Raw genomic sequence first — 7790 nt, forward strand, 5'->3', positions numbered from 1 at the left:
TGTAAACAGACCAAGGAGCCTTGAAGGTCACAACACTTTGTCCTATGTGAGTGTTTCTAACTCATCCTCAAATAGTACAGCATTTATTGAATTGTCACAGTGTATTGGCCAAGGTACAGAGTGTTAAGGAGATATACAGATTTGCTGTGGACTTTGTAAGTGCTGAATTGAGCTTGTCCCATTAACAACTAATATAAAATGAGCCAGAATGTTGCTAGATGACTCTTAGCCTGAAAAGGATACATTTCCAGGGCACTCAGGAAAAGTTACCTAGCTTAATACTAGATTAGATCGTTTAAAGTAAGGAAGTAGGAATCAGAAGACACATTTTTACATCTGCGGTCAAGATGGTTTCAAATCACAGATTTTTCCATCTTGCGAAAGTAAAGCACCCTGAGGTGATGATGACAAACTGGGCTGTTGGAACAACCCATTTCACAGCGTCATTGTAAGGATAAAATGATATGGTGTGTGTGGAAAGAGACCGTAAACTGTAAAATATTACAAAAATGTTATTAACATTACTCATGGTGTATAGCAGGGTTTCTCAGAATTTTAAGCTTCTCTGACCAGAAATCATACTTTTGCATTTTTGTAACGTATACCCTATCATTATTGTAAGTCTTAAGAAAAGGCTTAAGACTTAAGACTTAAAAAAATGAAACATAATAAACTGAGGTGCTTCCCTCTTATTTCTTTTGGTCCCTGAGATTAAAAAGCAGATTTGCGAGATATGTCTCTTACAGCTGGCATTTCTTAGGCTGAATTCTGTATTTTGACTTTTCCTAGTCTCTCTCTAAATACATAGACCTACTACTTAAAGGTATCAGGACTTGGATATCCTGAGAGGTAAGAAAAGTAAAATAGGTGGAAAGTCAGATATATACTCAAGGAAAACTGAGAAATCCTTTTGTCTGTTTATAAAATTTTATTTATTTATTTTATTAACTTTTTTTTTTTTTTTAAATAGAGACAGGGTCTCGCCATATTGCCCAGGCTGGTCTCGAATCCCCGGGCTCAAGCAATCCTTCCACCTCGATCTCCCAAAGTGTTGGGAACACAGACATGAGCTACCACACCTGGCCAATCCTTTTTTCTTATGTTGTAAGATTCATGACTTATAATGCATTTATGAGTAACTGGAGTTTATGGAAACATGCAGTCAAGACCAGTTTGTAAAGCAGGGATCTACACATTTATCCTGTAAAGGACCAGACAGTAAATATTCTAGACTTTAGGGGCCGGATGCTCTCTGTTGCTAATATTCAACTCTAGGGAAATACAAAAACAGCCATAGACAATACTTAAATGGATGGGCATAGCTGTGTTTCAGTAAAACTTTACTTATGGCAGGGCGTGGTGGCTCATACCTGTAATCCCAGCACTTTGGGAGGCCACGGCGGGTAGATCAGCTGAGGTCAGCCTGGCCAAGATGGTGAAACCCTGTCTGTACTAAAAATACAAAAATTAGCTGGGCATGGTGGTGGGCACCTGTAATTCCAGCTACTTGGGAGGCTGAGGCAGGAGAATCGCTTGAACCTGGGAAGCTGAGGTTGCAGTGAGCTAAGATCGCGCCATTACACTCCAGCCTGGATGACAGAGCAAGACTAAAAAAACAAACAAACAAACAAAAACAAAAACAAAAAAGGATTTACTTATAATAAGAGCCGGCGGGCTGGATTTGGACCATAGGCCACAATTTGACAACCCCCATTCTAAAGGAATTCTCTCTGCTCACTCTATAACTTAATAAATGTTCACTACACACCCCTCATGTCACTGGGCATCCATCAATCACCCGGAGCCCTCTGTAGTATATTACCTTTGAAAGCTGAAGTGGTAGCCACAGTGAGATTCTTCAATTCTTTAAGTTTGAAAAAGAAAGTACAGTATAAACACGAGGTTATGAAGACGTCCTCTCGGGGAGAAGGGGTAAAGTGAGAAACTAGGACTCTGGGTGACCAATGTGCAATTCTTTCTCAATCACCCTTTATAAGACAAGCCAGTTATTACTTAAATATGAAACTGATTAGGTGAGTTACAAAGGAGTTCCAAATCTAAGTGTAACTGGAACTTTACAGACAGAGCACAGCCATTTATTTGGCATTCTGTAGAGCTCTGGTGTCTTCAGATTTTCTGAAGCCAGGCAGGGCAGGACCAGCAGAAAATGAGTGAGTGTGGTAAGAAAGAGAAAAATATACACAGTTGTGTGGTATGTGTATATATATTTCAAGGATTCAACCAACTGTGGATCAAAAATACTCAGAAAAAATTTCCACCTGTACTGAACATGTACAGACTTCTTTTTCTTGTCATTATTCTCTAAACAATACAGTCTAACAACTATTAACATAGCATTTACATTGTATTAGGTACTATACATAATCTAGAGATGATTTAATGTATATGGGAATATGTGTGTAGGTTATATGCAAATACTATATCATTTTGCATCAGACATCAATCGATTTTGGTATTTGAGGGAGGCCATGGAACCAAACCCATGGATACCAATGGACAACTGTATAAGGAAAGAGAAAATGATTGATTAGAGTAGAAGAGAAAAATATATGCTGTTTGTGAGATTAGACACCATTCCAATTTTCTCTCTTAACAGAACTTGAAATTTTTTGTGTGCCCTGTATTACTCAATCTAATGATTCAGCGTAGTTCACTACTTGCCAGTGCTTTAACACACAGATGATATGCTGACACTTTTAAAGAGTGAATGCTAGGCTCGAATAATGTCTATTCTTACTTTCCCAGAACCTACATCTTGTAGTCACTTGGCTCATGCTAACATGCCTGTCCAAGATGCAACGTGGTTTTGAGGAAAAGGTTGTAACAGCATCACACTGGGGCTCTAAATGGCTATTTAATTACTAAGAAATGTTGAACATTCAGTTTATACATTTTTTAATTCAATGAGAATGTCATCCAATAAGAACTTTACATAGTTCGTTGGCATTTCCATAAGATATATTAGGCACTGTTAATTATAAAGATTTGTTGACAGTAATTTGAAAATCTAGAATCTTAATGGGAGTTTCAAGAAAGTATTAGCCAAAATGTTTTTAATAAGATATTATAATTAAATAAAAATTCTTAGGCCGGGTGTGGTGGCTCACGCATGTAATCCAGCACTTTGGGAGGCTGAGGCGGGTGGATCACGAGGTCAAGAGATCTGGACCATCCTGGCCAATATGGTGAAACACTGTCTCTACTAAAAATACAAAAAAATTAGCTGGACGTGATGGCGTGCACCTGTAGTCCCAGCTACGCGGGAGGCTGAGGCAGGAGAATCGTTTGAACCCAGGAGGCGGAGGTTTCAGTGAGCTGAGATCACACTACTGCACTCCAGCCTGGCAACAGAGCGAGACTCCGTCTCAAAAAAAAAAAAAAAAAAAAAAAAAGAAATTCTTCTTCTTAGCAAATCTTTATGCTGGTGTTTCTTTAACTTTTAACAAAGAAGGCTAAGATAAGCTAACAGATAATCAACCTATTTTAGATGAATTCATTCAGTAGATAGTACATCCATGCAAACATCAGATAAACAAATATTGGTTGAGCACATATTATCTGCATGACAAATGCCGGACCTGGGGCTACATGATGTTGATGAAACCGTCCCTGCTTAAGCTTAGAGTCAAGGGCCAAATACAGACAAGCAAGGTCTTCCCAAAGGAGTAGGTTAGGAAGGTGCAAGGAACACACCATTTTGTAGAAAAGGTAAAATTTGTAGTCAAGTAATGTTACCGAGAGATAATATCAGATATATGGCACATAAGAGCTAATGGGTGCCACCAGAATTTAAAAGGGTGGATACTCTTTAACGGGACAGAGGGATGTGATCAAGGACATCTTCATGGAAGAGATGACCTAGAACCTCAAATGAAGAACAGAGTTTAGAAAACAAAGATGGCAGTGGAGGCCAGAAAAAGGCAAAGTCATAGAACAAAGTCATTGGACAGTATGCACTAAGGTATAGAAGTGGTGCCATGTCAATTCATGGCTCAGTGGGATAAGTAATCCTGTTTGGACTGGATTGCTTAAACAAAGGAATCCTATGGTGGAGGAATGAGAGATAAGGCTGAACAGCTATAGCCAGCCATATAGTAAGTTGAATCATACTGAGATTTCTAGAATTTCTGGTGGTAATCATAGTTCATTGTGACACTTTAGTGCAGTTAAAAAAAAAAACTGTACTTAAAAAAATATATTACCATCACAACTTGCCATCCAGTCCCTTAAATGAATCCTCCACCTGCTTCTCCCCCATATACTTCACTATATATAACACACCTGTATATGCAATGATTTTCTAGAGTCTGGAAAAGTAGATATTTAGACTTGAGTTCTTAGCTTGAACTTTGGTAGCTTCCTTTCTCTTGTTTCTGACATCTAGTAGACACTGTTGGAAAACATTCATAAATGTCATGTGCAGATTTGCATTACTACTTCGAAGGCAGTATTTCAAATTGTAATATGAGTATTTCTTGTCTCATCTTTTTTTAAATTTTTTTATTTATTGTTTATTTTTTATTTTTTATTTTTTTGAGACGGAGTCTCGCTCTGTCACCCAGGCTGGAGTGCATGGCGCAATCTCGGCTCACTGCAAGCTCCGCCTCCTGGGTTCATGCCATTCTCCTGCCTCAGCCTCCTGAGTAACTGGGACTACAGGAGCCCACCACCACGCCCGGCTAATTTTTCTGTATTTTCAGTAGAGACAGAGTTTCACCATGTTAGTCAGGATGGTCTCGATCTCCTGACCTCGTGATCCGCCCGCCTCGGCCCCCCGAAGTGCTGGGATTATAGGCGTGAGCCACCACGCCCAGCCTGTCTCATCTCTTAAGAGACGTTGTTATGAGAGTCATCAGTGGCTTGCCAAAGCAAGGGATCAGGAAGATGTTTAGCCAGTGTCTAAAATAGAATGTGTGATCACAATTCCCTCTTTTCTTTAAATCATTAGTGGTTTTAATCAAACAGGTGAGTTGGGTTTAGAGACATGGAATGTTAAAACTGGAAGAGGACTTAGTCTGAGTCTCCTTATTTTATAGTGGAACTAAAAGAGGCCCAGAAAGGTAAAATGACTTGCCTTAGGAGACACAGCTAACTTTTTCTACAGCCAGAATTAGAATCCAAATATCTTAGATTCTAGTGTTTTTCCTATGTCAAAATATCCCATTACTAAATCTCATTAGCTTTAAATTAACTTAAAAGTAGAGAGTTTAGGCCAGGCGAGGTGGTTCATGTCTGTAATCCCAGCACGTTGGGAGGCTGAGGTGGGCGGATCACCTGAGGTCAGGAGTTCGAGACTAGCTTGGCCAACATGGTGAAACCCTGTCTCTACTAAAAATACAAAATAAGCTGGGCATGGTGGTGCACACCTATAATCCCAACTACTCAGGAGGCTGAGGCAGCAGAATTACTTGAACTTGGGATGCAGAGGTTGCAGTGAGCCGAGACTGCACCACTGCACTCCAGCCTGGGCAAAAAGAGTGAAGCTCCATCTCACACACAAAAAAAAGTAGAGCGTCTAGTAACTTTCCATGGTATGTAGCAGGGTTTCTCAAACTCAGCACACTATTGACATCTGGACCAGATAATGCTTTGTTGTGGGGGCTTTCTGTATGCTACAGTATGATTACCAGTATCCCTGTATACCAGTATACCCATTAGATCCCAGTATCACACTCTCTCTCCCTATTGTGATAACTGAAAATATTTTTTTTTTTTTTTTTTTTGGAGACAGAGTCTCCCTCTGTCGCCCAGGCTGGAGTGCAGTGGCGCGATCTCGGCTCACTGCAAGCTCCGCCTCCCGGGTTCACGCCATTCTCCTGCCTCAGCCTCTCCGAGTAGCTGGGACTACAGGCGCCCGCCACCACGCCCGGCTAATTTTTTGTATTTTTTAGTAGAGACGGGGTTTCACCGTGGTCTCGATCTCCTGACCTCGTGATCCACCCGCCTCGGCCTCCCAAAGTGCTGGGATTACAAGCGTGAGCCACCGCGCCCGGCCGATAACTGAAAATATTTCCAGACTTGCCAAACATCTCTTGGGAGGCAAGATTACCCCCAGTTGAGAAACACTGATATTCAGATATTAAGTCACGGGTACTGTTCCCAGCCTGTGGAATATATGTGACACCTCCCCGACCTCCTCCTCCCTGCATATGCCTCTAGAATAATTCCTTCAGATGCCAGTCTGACCTAACCTAAGGGCCTCCTTAAAGAATCTCACACCTTGAACCTGACAGCACAAGGCTCTTTCAAGGAGAGGTGCTCAAGTTTCCCTGCCAGCGATAATTCCCTTGTTAGAATCCAGGGTGATGTGTTACAGAGGGTGGCTGAGAAAGCCCAAAGGACGTGCCCACTAAGTCTTCAAGGACAAGTCAGAAGGAACTAGGAAGAAAATGGAAAAGTCTTGCTAGACAGAGAGCGTGTACCAGGCTGAGTGCGGTGGCTCACGCCTGCAATCCCATCCCTTTGGGAGGCCGAGGTGAGTGGATCACTTGAGGTCAGGAGTTCAAGACCAGCCTGGCCAACACAGTGAAACTCGTTCTCTACTAAAAATACAAAAATTAGCTGGATGTGGTGGTGCACACCTGTAATCCCAGCTACTCGGAAGGTTGAGGCAGGAGAATTGCTTGAACCTGGGAGGTGGAGGTTGCAGTGAGCAAAGATTGTGCCACTGCAACAGAGCGAGACTGTCTCAAAAAAAAAAAAAAAAAAGAGAGAGCGAGCATGAGAGCATGTACCTAATGGCAAGGAGTGAGAAAACCTGCCTTCTCCTGACTCAAATGTCAACATACGATGAGAAATGAAGCTGGAGAGAAAGCAGGGCCCAGGTCTTGAGGAACCAATTACACCATGCCATGGAGTTTGGAATAGATCCTGAGGATATTTAGAAGCTGAGAGAAGAGTGCATCTGACTTGCATTTTAGAAAGATCTGAAGCACAGAAAATGACAAAGATTGGTGCCTGTAATCCCAGCACTTTTGGAGGCTGAGGCAGAAGGATTGCTAGAAGCCAGGACTTTGAGACCAGCCTGGGCAACGTAGCAACTCTATCTCTACAATAAAAAATAACAAAAATTAGCTGGGCATGGTAGCTCACGCTTGCAGTCCCAGCTACTTGGGAGGCCGAGGCGGGAGGATCTCTTGAGCCCAGGAGTTTGAAGCTGCAGTGACCTATGATCAGGCCACTGCACTAAAGCTTGGAAGACAAAGCAAGTCCCTTGTCCCTAAAAACAAACAAACATAGCCGGGCTTGGTGGCATCCACCTATAATCCCAGCTACTCTGGAGGTTGAGGTGGGAGAATCTGGGAGACGGAGGCTGCAGTGAGCTGAGATCTTGCCACTGCACTCCAGGCTGGGTGACAGAGTGAGACTCTGTCTCAAAAAATTAAAACAAACAAACAAACAAAAAGATGGGGGAGGCCAGGCGTGGTGTCTCACGTCTGTAATCCCAGCACTTTGGGAAGCCAAGGTGGGTGGATCACTTGAGGTCGGGAGTTTGAGACCAGCCTGACCAACACGGTGAAACACCGTCTCTATTAAAAATGCAAAAATTAGCTGGGTGTGGTGGTGGGTGCCTTTGATATCAGCCATTCGGGAAGCTAAGGCAGGAGAATCACTTGAACCTGGGAGGCGGAGTTTGCAGGGAGCCGAGATCGCGCCACTGCACTCCAGCCTGGGTGACGGAGCGAGGACTCATCTCAAAAAAAAAAAAAAGATGGGGGATTTAAAACAGAAGCATGGGCCACCTGAAGATAAACACTTGATGTGCATAT

This window comes from Hylobates moloch, unplaced genomic scaffold (genome assembly GCF_009828535.3).
Source record: "Hylobates moloch isolate HMO894 unplaced genomic scaffold, HMol_V3 SCAFFOLD_15, whole genome shotgun sequence".
NCBI classification, from domain to species: domain Eukaryota; kingdom Metazoa; phylum Chordata; class Mammalia; order Primates; family Hylobatidae; genus Hylobates; species Hylobates moloch.